At 37.6% G+C, this 12,490-nt stretch overlaps 1 long non-coding RNA gene across 4 annotated transcripts in view; it reads right to left on the bottom strand.

Annotated features, from left to right (window-relative positions):
* The window catches only part of Gm40836, a 37,334-nt gene extending 24,844 nt beyond the window's left edge, over positions 1–12,490 (bottom strand). For 2 of the 4 annotated variants that reach the window (XR_873180.1, XR_873183.2), the window contains exon 1: positions 9,799–9,837. This is a non-coding gene — a long non-coding RNA (predicted gene, 40836). Of the gene's footprint in view, positions 1–7,712; positions 8,293–9,798; positions 9,838–11,905; positions 11,944–12,475 lie in introns of those variants that run through there. The other 2 variants (XR_873181.1, XR_873182.2) reach the window with 2 other exon arrangements.

Here is a 12,490-nt window from a genome sequence, read left to right as displayed (position 1 = left end):
TTAAGTATTTATATTTCAATAAATAACTAAGGATTCAATGCAGTCTTCATGAAATATAAATGGCATTTTTCTGAACTAGAAAATAAATCTAAAGTAAACAGAGAAGCACTTGAATACTGAATAGACAAATGAATCCTTAGTAAAGGGAACAATTCTGGGTGCATCAATAAAAACATTTTGAATGTAAAATGAGCCATAGTAACAATCAAACAAAATACCCAATGGAACTAGTAAGAAAAGAGAGTTATATACCATTGATGGACATAGACAATGCAGAAAGAAACTCATGATACGGATCCAACAGCTTTTCAACACATGCCAAATATCCATTAGTTAAAAAAAAAATGCCCTTACTAACAAAGAGTGTGGATAAATTGTGCCTGTAGATGTAAAGAAACGTTGAGCATATTTCATGAAAAATGCCTCTAAGAAAATTATTAAGAGCAGGTAACCTGGCTTATTGGATAAAATGCTTATCATAAAATCAAGAGGGGCTGTGTCATATCCATAGATCCAAGCAAAATGTCAGGTATATAATCCCTGGGTACTAAACTCAGAAAAAGAGACGTGAAGTTAGGAAGATCTTTGGACTTCTATTGTCAGATATTCTAGCATAATTGGTGAGCTCTGTGAAGATGAAACACCTTGTCCATCATAATGACAATAAAACTATTGATTGACATACTCAAAATTATCATCCTCCAAATGAACAATCAAATTGATGAATTGCAACTACTCACATGGTTACATATATTGATACATATAAAGTAACATATATCCACACACATTCATCCCACACAAATACATACAACATAATTACAGATAAAGAAGTGGATGAAAAAGCACCAACTCAGAATGAGAAAATAATAGTCATTGTGTTGCTGTTGTTGTTGGTTATTGTTTTAAGACAAAGTTTCGTTAGTCAGACTGCCTGGGAGCTCACTCACATAGTAAGTAATAATGAGCAGATCTCTTCGTGACCCTGCCTCTACCTGTGATGGTCTTGGATTCCAGGCCTGTACTAGCAGGAGTCATCCTAATGATGCTGGGTATTAAATCTAGGTTTATAGAGAAGATAACCCTGAACTGAACCATAGGATTTACATGTCCAGTTATCTTCAATGTATGCAGTAAATTCAAAACATACAAAATATAGAAAGCAATAAAGGCAATTCATAATAATTGGACCTTGTGATTATAGCTCAGTTATGACATCTCCTCTTTTAGAAAATACCAATTATGAAGAGTAGCCAGTGCCATAAACAAACATGACGAAATAGAAAAGTGAATAAAGTCCAATTCTGTTTTAATAAGAAACAGTTTGATCAACATGATAAGTGTCTAGGTATAAAACAGTGAAATCACATAAACACAGCATTTTCACTATTGTACAGTGAAGACAAAACTCTGTAAATTAAAAACAATTGGCAAAACATTCTTACCAAGGAATAAAATATCAAAAGAATGAGAAAGAAGAGAAAGCAGAAAAACCTAGTTAAGTATAAAATGTATCATTTCAAAATTAGCAGCATGCATACACAGATATACTGAAAGGATAGTCTACAGCACAGATTTAAAAAGAAAAAAGAAAAATTTGAACTCCTTGAATAAAGAAATTAGAAAAAGTAGAAAAATCAAGGAAATAAATAAGTGGCAGCCATTAGAGAAGGTAAAAACAGGAAATTAGTGAAATTTAGAGCTTGTTCTTTGGAAAAAAATATCAAACTGTGTGAACTTCTACTTGGTTACCCACTCTAGTAGCCACTTGGTCACCCACACGATAACAAGATTCTGTTACTGAGGACAACATATATTTAAGTTATAGGACATGGAAAATTGAAACTGGTAGAAAACTGGAAGCTTTATCTCTACTAGATAGTTCCCTTAGCCCTGGAAGGTTTTATGTCAGCTATCAAAGTAGAAATGTAACTATCAGCTGTCACCAGCTGTGAACTCTGGGAGCTATAGCAAAAATGGGTCTCTCAAGAAATGCCCATTGGTACAATACTGGCATGATTGTCATGGGAGTAACTAACTGCTTTCTGATTGGCTTGAAGTTCCTTTCCACAACTTGAAACCTGTACCTGGCTCTAATATCAGGGGACCTCTCAAGACACTTATACAAACACATACTGGGAAAGGATAATTTTATTTTTACATAAGCAGCAGACACTCTCTTCACCCCTCCTTTTTAGTGCATACCACCAGTTTCATAGACTACAGAGAGAGCCAAGACTCAAAAATGACCCTTGTTTTCTTTTGGTTTTGTTCTGTTTTATGAATTGAGCACTTATGTCCCTTTCTAAGTCTCCTCACCATTTTCTTTTTCATTTTTAAGGCATTTTTAATTAGATATTTTCTTCATTTACCCTCGTCCCGCCCTGCTCCCCAACCCACCCACTCCTACTTCCTGGCCCTGGCATTCATTCCCCTGTACTGGAGCATATGATCTTCGCAAAACCAAGGGCCTCTCCTCCCACTGATGGCCGATTAGGCCATCCTCTGCTACATATGCAACTAGAGGCACAGCTCTGGGGGGTACTGGTTAGTTCATATTGTTGTTCCTCCCATAGGGTTGCAGACCCCTTTAGCTCCTTGGGTACTTTCTCTAGCTCTTTCATTAGGGGCCCTATGTTCCATTCAATAGATGACTGTGAGCATCCACTTCTGTATTAGCCAGGCATTCACATAGCCTCACAAGAGAGATGTCAGGGTCCTGTCAGCAAAATCTTGCTGGCATGTGCAATAGTGTCTGGGTTTTGTGGTTGTATGTGGGATGAATCCCCGGATGGGGCAGTCTCTGGATAGTCTTTTCTTCCATCTCAGCTCCAAACTTTGTCTCTGTGACTCCTTCCATGGGTATTTTGTTCCCTATTCTAAGAAGGAGCGAAGTATCCTCACCATTTTCAAAAGCCAGCTGTTTTGTCAATATATTGTTTTCTGTAAGGCATCTTGCAACTTTTATGCCCAGAATCTTTAAGTTAATATCCTAGAGAACCTTGGTTAAGAAACCATGGTTAAGTTGTTTAAGAAACCTCAGTTAACTACAGGATGTTTTTGTTTGGCTTGGTTTTGAAATCAGCAGTTTAATCAAAAGAGAAGTAGCATTTCCAGACCACCAAGATTTTTCTCCTCTAGCCATATGTCTTTATTGGGGCATGTTTTAGAGATAGATGTTTTAGTAATGCTGTTTGCCTTAATGTCAGGCATTACAAATTCTCGTTTAACCTCATTTCCAGATTCTGAAAATTTCCTTCAAAACCTCAACATAGAACTACCTATTACTGGGTTTTATTTGTCCCTAAAATTGCTTTCAAATAGTATCATGTAACTATTATATCTTTTAGATCTACTGTTTTAAATTTTATATCTCACAGATAATAGAATGAGCTCTTTTTAGCTTTTTGCTGTTGTTGTTGTTTAAACCTTTATTCTTCATACACCTGCCTCTACAGAGAGTATCCCCTCTTCTAACTGAATTCAGTTTCCATGCAGTAGTGTCAATGAGAATTCTGCTTGGTTGGAGATGAAGTGTCTATGTGCATGTCCGTGAGCCAGGTAACACTTGCTGAGACTCTTGGCTTGGGTCCCATAATTCTGGATAGGAGTAATAATGAAATGAATAATGACAGACATACAGACCCACGTGTAATTAAGCTGGGATTCAGTAAGGCCCTCTGAGTAATAGTGCTGCAACCTGGAATCTCATCCTGTTTCTTAGGTTCAGCACAGGAAGAGGGGTTGGTTAGTTTAGTCTTTGCAGGTCAGCAGTCTCAAATTGTTAGCATCTTAGAGGAGGGACCCACAACTGCTTGCCTTTGCACTCATTGTTCAATCCTTCAGAAACTATCATGCTCCTAATACTAAAGAAATCTTCACCATTCCACTTGAGCCTAGCCCATATGGATAACAGCTTTACCATTTTCCCAGGAGGCAAGTGGTCTTGTAATATTAGATAGTCTGTGCCAATGTCAACGTGCACATTCACTCAGGACATTACTCACCTGGGGTTGCTTCTACTCCATATGTTTGAAATGCAGTCTGAGGATCTCATAATTATTCCCCTTATTTCCATGGAGACGAATCAAGGCTTCCCTGAATTTGATTAGGGACCAAATTGAATGAAAGGAAACCATATCCATCTCTCCTCTTTGAAGACTTATGGGAATTCATGCCCGGAGGAAATTCTTTTGTTTACAATACTTTCTACAATTCCATTGGATTTCCATATATTTTTCCCAACCTCTTCTAAGATAATCCCCAAGATACAGACAGGTTAAATTTTTTCTTGCTTTTTTTCTTTCTACCTTTTTTTCTTTCTGCCATTTTCTCCTCACCCTGCCCTATCTCATGCCTGTTCTTTCTCCTCATTCTTCTATTTTACCAGTGTAATACCAGGCCAAAAGTCACCTATTCTGTGCACTGTAACATATATAAGCCTCTGTCATGTCCTTAGAACAAAACAAAGTTTCTCTCTACAAAATAGACCTATATGAGCAACAGTTGGATACAAAACAAGATGTTTGAAGGTTCTTTTTGTAGGCAAACCAGAGCACCATTTAACCAAATAACACCAAAAGTATATCTATTGGAGTATATAATGTTTCCAGTCAGACTTTTAGCTAGGTTCAAATAATAAAATACAATTTTTAGCCACAGAACTAAACTGAAACCTATGGAAAATAGAAGACTACATCAGTAAAGCTGTGTGAGTACTAGACCAATATTTTTGTTATGGCTTGGTAACTGTGTTGAATCCATCTGAATATGTCTCTAAATAGTAATTCATTCTAACTATCAATTTAGGGCCACCTGGCACTATGAAAAAAAAAAGAAACCCAGCATGGGATTGTCTATCTAGTATCAGTCAAATTTCTCCATGTCATACAACCAGACCAAATGGCATCCTAATTAAAAGACTCTTGCATATACTACTTGGGCTAGCTACTTTTGTGTCAACTTGACAGAAACTATAGTCATGTGTTAGTAGGGGAGGTTTTGTAGAACCCAGTTTTTCTGAATTCTATAAGAAAAAAAGGATGAGCAAGCTATGAGGAGGGAGACAGTAAGTAGCACCCCTCTCTCGCCTTCGCATTAGCTCCTGGCTCCAGACTCCTGCCATTTGAGTTCCTGTCTTGACAATGTTTGATTATGAAAAGTAATGTAGAAATATAAGCCAAATAAAGCCTTTCCACACAAGTTGAATTGTACTTCATCGCAGCAAAAACAACCCTACTTTACATCATGCTATTTGCAGTCCACACACTGGTCATCTCAGATTTACATGATTAGCCGCTGGAGCTTCAGGATTCAACAGTTCATAAGATGCCTCACAAGAACGTGAGATTTACCAGTTACCTCATGGTTTCATTTCCTACTTACTCAAATATTCTTGATACCTTCTTTCAAATGGAAAATTGCTATCATTTTCTCTGATGTGATTTTTCAACTCTATAGGACACCACACATTATCATTATATAATACAAAACTTTACAGGTGGTCATCAAAATCTTTGATGTCGCAATGCTCATGAATATAAACAAATATAAAATCACAAATTAAGTTTAAAATCAACATCTACTAGAAATCAAAAGCTAGACTAAAATTAAAGCCATGTTAAGCTATAAAAGCATGAAAAGTTCTGAATGCTAGTTTCACCAGTTCCTCCAAACAACAATGTAGTGTAAAACAGGGTATACTCTAAGCATGACCTTAGTTAACTCTAGACACTAAAAATTTGTTTTGAATATGATTTACTATCAACTTAAGAGAGCATGCCATAGCCTAAGAAAAGGATTTCCTACAAGGCCTCTATACCATGAAAGGAATATACATGTGCCATAAATTTTGTAGGCATGAAAAATGTAAGACTTTTGAAATTGTACTACTTCCTGTGTGATGTTGGGTACTGGAATATTGGAACTATATATTTTGGTTTGGTTTCACACAATTTTATAATTAAGAGATTCCCCTCAGTCTCACAAAAGGTAGTGGACATTACAAATAGTATTGACACTGTGACCTTGGGATACTTTAATAGTCCCAATGGATCATGTGCATGACAAGTTTATGACATTATGGGGAAAGATGTAGAAGGTACTTGCTTTAAAATATCATGGGTAAATGTTATTATATTAGTCACTGTTTGGTTACATGGTAAAATACCATAATGAAAAGCAATGCATGTAAAGAAGAGTATATTTTAGCTCTGGTTCCAGTTGGGTAAAAATCCATGTTGCTAGAGTCAGGGTATGTCAATAACTGTGAGGTATGGTATGGCATGTAGTTTTGTTTTGTTTTTTTTTTTTTCTATCCTGCTTTAATGCTCCTTGCAGACTGTGCTATCAGCCAACTGCCCCAGGTTCTCTTGTATCTATTGTATCTGTGGATGGAAGACATACACACACACACACACACACACACACACACACACACACACACACACACACACACACTCACACACACATTATCTCATTTTTAACCTATCTTACTAGCTCAGTGGCTGGGCTCTTCTAAACCTCCCATATCTTGTATGCTCTTCTCTTTACTCCTAGCTCAATACCTCTAAATCATTTCTCAGCTTAGTTGCCTGGTTACCTTTATATATATATATTAGGTATTTTCCTCATTTACATTTCCAATGTTATCCCAAAAGTCCCCCATACCCTCCCCCCCACTCCCCTATCCACCCACTCCCACTTTTTGGCCCTGGCGTTCCCCTGTACTGGGGCATATAAAGTTTGCAAGTCCAATGGACCTTTCTTTCCATTGATGGCCGACTAGGCCATCTTTTGATACATATGCAGCTAGAGTCAAGAGCTCTGGGGTACTGGTTAGTTCATAATGTTGTTCCACCTATAGGTTTGCAGATCTCTTTAGCTCCTTGGGTACTTTCTCTAACTCCTCCTTTGGGGGCCCTGTGATCCATCCAATAGCTGGCGGTGAGCCTCCACTTCTGTGTTCGCTAGGCCCCAGCCTGGTTACCTTCTATGAAGTCCATTGCTCTTGCTGCCCAAGCTGCTTATGGGCTTCCCTCCCATGGGCCACTTCCCATTTCTGCCTAAATTTGAAAGAAATCCCTTACAACTCTGAGTTTGATTTCTCTCTCTTTCCTAAATATATCAATTTCTCCTTCCCTTCCATCTCCTTTCTCCTAGCCTGCAGGAACCTAAAAGTACCTCCTCTTTCTATCTGCCCAGCCATTGGCTGCTGGCATATTTATTGATCAATCAAGGATCTTCTGCATCTGGACATGCTAATTCAAAGCATTAGCACCAATCTCCAATATCTCACATTTTCTGTCCAATAAGAAAACGAAAAGACAAACCCTTTGCTTAGACATAAATTAAGTACAACCAAAACAATTATGTAAGTCATAGAGTATGATATACAATTAACAGTAAGCCCATCATATTTGTCAATTAGATAAAGTACTCTATCATAATTCTTAAATGAAATAGGTTATGATTCTACACCTAAATTATTTTTTGATTTTATTATATAACACAATGAGTCTCACAAACGAAATTTTAGTACCATTAAGATATTCATATGGATTGTGCAGGGTACACAGATCAGTTAAGGATGAAATTTGGCTCCTTGTTTGAGCAGGTAAAAGACAGCTGTCTCTTTTATGAGTTAATATTATTAATAACCAATAGTAATGAGTCTTCAAGCATGCTGTGTGAAGGATAGCAGGATGAATCTTTACCTGTTCAGTTTGATTTTCTTGCATTTTTTGAGATCTTCAGGTGGTCTTCCTCTCATATCTGATGCATATCACTCTGGAAGGGATCCAGATCCTTTTCCCCTTTCCTTTTACCACAAATACAGAACCCTTTTCCCAAAATGGCATATCCTTGCTCCAATAACCAGAAATCATTAAGGGCATAGCTTGACCTCTTTCCCAGAGGAATTTTAACCAAACTCATGATCACAGTCATTCTGATAATTACAACAATTCAAAGCAATCTAAACAAATATAACCTGTTGAGACAGTGCTTCTTCTGTCCACTGCCCTGGCCTACATGTGATCAAGGCCTAAATTATTTATTTGTCTGTGTATTAAATTGTCTTTACTATGGAGATAAATATCTCTGTGGATTCATATGGTAGTACATCTCTTTCTTCCCACATAATTCAAAAGGCCTATGTTTTTACTGTCTGTCCTAGGCTTGACACCCTATCCACTGCTTCCGACCTAAATTTTTTTTTATCAAAAGTCTCAATATTTGTATGTATCTACATTTACTATTTGTTTGTAGGAAACAGGCTGTGTCTACCATCTGCTTTCTGTCTCTCAATGCCTTCCTCCTAGCACTCAGGAACAAGTCAGCCTGTTTTCACAGCAGGAGTTCCCAGCCTGTCAGCTTAAGCTTTCTCAGGCTGCAGCTGTGTTCCTTTGCTCTAGTTCCATGCCCTGGAGCCATGTGACTTGGCTCTGCTAGCTGTGAAATCAGTTTTTCCCCTACTCCCATTAAACTATATCATTGTATGTGTATAATCCATCTGAGAATTTCTTAAATTAATAGTTGGTTCTCAGCTTCTACATGGTAAGCCATATGTGGGGTATAATTTTTTTCTACCTGCTTTAATGTTCCTGGGTGGCGAGTACGCCGCCTGCCCAGGTTCTCTCAGATCCATGCATGAAAGACACCCACACACACACACACACACACAGACACACAAGCTTATTTTTAATCTACCTTACTCGCTCAGTGGCTGGGCTCTTCTAAGCCTTCTGAAGCTCGCGTGCCTTCCCTTTAGTCTTAGCTGAACAACTCTAAATCTGCCCTCAGTTTACTTGCCTGGTTACCTTCTGTGCAGTCCATTGGTTTTGCTGCCCAAGATATATATGGGCTGCCCTCCTGTAGGCCACATTCCCTTTCCACCTACGTTTTAGAAGATCTTTCCTGCAGTCAGTTTCATCTGTCTCCCCCAAGTGTATCGATTCTCCACTTCCTGCCCTCTCCTTTCTCTTAGCCTGCAGGAACAATGTACAAGCCTTCTTTCCATCCAACTAGTAGCACTGACATCGTTATTGATCAATCAATAACCAACTGGGGACAAGGACTTTCAGCATCTGGACATGCAGATTCAAAGCATTAGCACCAATCTTTAACAGTATGCCTGAAGGAAAGAAGGCCAGTAGTTCACAACACTGACAGAAGACAATGTAAAGGGATAAAAGGAAATAAGCAAAGCTTTGTTATGTCTTAATGTCTACCCCCCAGTGACCTACTTTCTCAGGAAAAATGCACATGAGTTGGCAAACATTCAAATATTGAACTTGTATGAGGAAAATTACTTACTCAACCCACCATGTCAAGTGAGAGGGATTAGATTTATAATGGTCAGTAAGGTTTGGAAATTTGATATCATCTAGAATTATTTAGGAGAAAAAGCTCTGTACATGCCTGTGAGGAGCAGTCTGAAACTGGATATTACAGCAGAAAAGACATACACTACCCATTCGATCAAACATGGCATAGGCAGAGTCTCACACCAAAAAACAAACAAACAAAAAACAGCAAAACAAACAAAACCCAGCATAATGAAAGTGGAGTAACAGCATTATAGCCTTTTTTTTGCCTGACTATATAAAGTCACTGAGTCAAACTTTCTCAATTTCTCTACCATCACAAAATGTGGCCCTTTTCAGTATACCTCACAATAGACTATTCTATAACCAATTTGCTTTACCAAATTTATCATGGAAGTGAGCATGAAGTTGGACAATGCCATTATTCTCAATTCTTTATCATTGCAAGGCACTTCCTCTGCTACTGTTCAGTTACCTTTGTCTTCTCAGTTCCGATAGCTTGACCTGACTCAGGGTAATAGGGAATGGGCTCATTATTATTTTAGAAAATTGTTCTCTGACTCCTCTTTCCTGACTCATCTCGGTTTCCCCTAAGGCCACATCCTGTTTACATCTACTACCTGTAGAATCTCTCATTTTGCACGAACTCATATGTATGTTCTGTTGAACAGGCATTGATGTTCAAAGGTGATGTTCTCCAAGTCTTAAACAATATGCACCTCAACAGGATATTCTCCCAAACTTAATATTCTTTTGTATAAAGATAAACTGGATAGACATAAGTACTGAAGCCTTGAAATTCAGTTAGAATTAACAATGAAAGTAGATATTCATAATTTCCCCTGCAGATAAAAAAATGAAAATATAATTCCTTAAAATGCATTCCCATTTTGTTTGTTCCTCTCAACTCTCCTATGTATCTTTATCTCCAACTACACAATTATACCATAGTTCCTGTACCTAATATGCAATAATAAATGGAGAATATGTAAAAGAAAAATTGTAAGGCTCCTGCAAGATTTCATCTTTTAAAAATACCAGAAACGCTAGATGTGTGTGTAGATGTAAAGAAGCTAAATGAGTATTTCATGAAATATATCACAAAGGAAACTATCAAAGAGCTAGGAAGATGGTTCAATGGGTAAAGTGCCTGGACAATGTCATAAAGATATGCATTATATTCACGCATCCAAGCCCAATTCCAAACATGTAGTATAGATCAGTAACTGAGCAGAAGAAAAGAGAAATAAGAGCCTTTGGCCATTATGATCTGATATGCTAGCACAATTAGTTAGCTTCTGAAGATCAATATCCCCTGTCTGTTAATGAAGTGAAAAGTTACTGTAAGACACTCAAAATTAACATTTTGGGCCTCCACATGATTCTCTCACATAAAATGTCACACATAAATTTGTTGTATGACAATCACCTGCACTGTTACATATATTAACTAATTAGGCATAAACTAATATATGCATGATATCCATATACAGTTATTAGAGCTAAATGGACATGATGATATTGTTTAATTGAAAAGCACAAACCAAGCATGGGAACATAATATTCACCCTTTTTCCCACTCTTTTTTAAGGGACTGTCTCCTTAGCCAGACTATCTGGGATATCACACACTAATTAGGTAAAGAGAGATGATCTTCGCAAGATCTCCTCTACTACTTATATTCTGGGATTTTAGGCCTGCCTTATGAGCAAGAAATGTCCAAATGGTATGTAAAATCAAACCTAGGTATTTAGAGAAGCTACTCATGAAGAAATTACCGTTGTTTTCATCGTGGAATGAATACCATTGGAGTAATGAATTACTTCCTGATTTCTTTAAGTCTCAGTTCAGTAGATAAAACCTATTATCAGGCCACGAACTTAAAGCTTCACAGAGAATAGTCCCTAGTTGTGAATCTACTACTTTTATGTTGGTTAGTTGGCATAGTTTTAAATTAACTCATAATGGCTTATTTTATAACCACAGTTTAATACATCTCTAGGCCCACACCTAAGTAGCTTCTATGTGTAAAATTCTGTGTTGAACTCCATGGCCCACAACTCATCAAGGAATAGAGAAAAAGAGATTAGAAAAGACTAACCTGAAAGGGATATGTACTATACATACTACCTAGGGCTCAGGGATCATTGAACAAGGGGTGCAGTGCAGAAAGAGTATAGGAACCAGAACTGATTGAAGACTAAGGGGTTGGGAGGTATCTTCTAAAGACAGAGTGAAGCTTCAAAGAGAACTCCTGATATTTTCTTAACATGCAGAAACCATGTGAAATTCCAAGCAAGACAAAATCCCAGCATAGAGAGTGTAGCTATTCTGATTGGTGAAATTTGGAATCTCCGGGTCATTTTGATTTGCATTTCCCTGATGACTAAGAACATTGAAAATTTCCTTAGGTGCTACCATCAGTTATTGTTATTCAACTGTACAAAATCCATTTTTGTCCCTACATAGGTATGGTCCTGTCAGAAGAGGGGATATTCATATCAAGAGTTGGTACTTTGTGTATCCTTAAAACATTTTGTAATGGTTTCAAGTTTTGTACAATATGAATTTATCATACTTACCACACTAGGACCACCTTCACTTTCCTCATAAAGTGTGTCTTCAAAAAAAAAAAAAAGAAAAGGTTTTAATAGCTGAATAGTAATCATTTTTTTAGATATACCACCTCTATTTTTTTTGTTTAGTTGAGAAACATCTGGGTTGTTTCCAGTTTCTGACTATTACTAATAAAGCTGCTATGAACATACCTGAGCAAGTGTCTTTGTGGGATGTTAGAGCACTTTTGGGGTACATGCCTGACATTTCCAAAGTGGTTGTATGAGTTTGCACTCCCACCATCAGGCATGAGGGATGGAGCAGAGACTGAGGGAGTGACCAACCAAAGAACAGCCTAACTTCATATCCATCTCATGGGCAATCACCAATGCTTATCACTATTAGTGATATTCTGTTATGCTTGCAGACAAGGGAAAGTTGTCATGTGAACAAGTCCACCTAGCAGCTGTCTCAGACAGATAGAAATGCCCACACCCAATCAGTGGAACTTGGGCACTCTTATGGAAGTATAGGAGGAAAAATTGTGGCCCCAAAGGAGATAGGATCTCCATGCAAGAACAAGAGAGTCAACTAACCTGGAGCCTTGGGGA

This window comes from Mus musculus, chromosome 13 (genome assembly GCF_000001635.26).
Source record: "Mus musculus strain C57BL/6J chromosome 13, GRCm38.p6 C57BL/6J".
In the NCBI taxonomy this organism is placed as follows: domain Eukaryota; kingdom Metazoa; phylum Chordata; class Mammalia; order Rodentia; family Muridae; genus Mus; species Mus musculus.
Note: the sequence above shows the minus strand (reverse complement) of the source record. Positions and strands in the feature narration are given on the sequence as shown.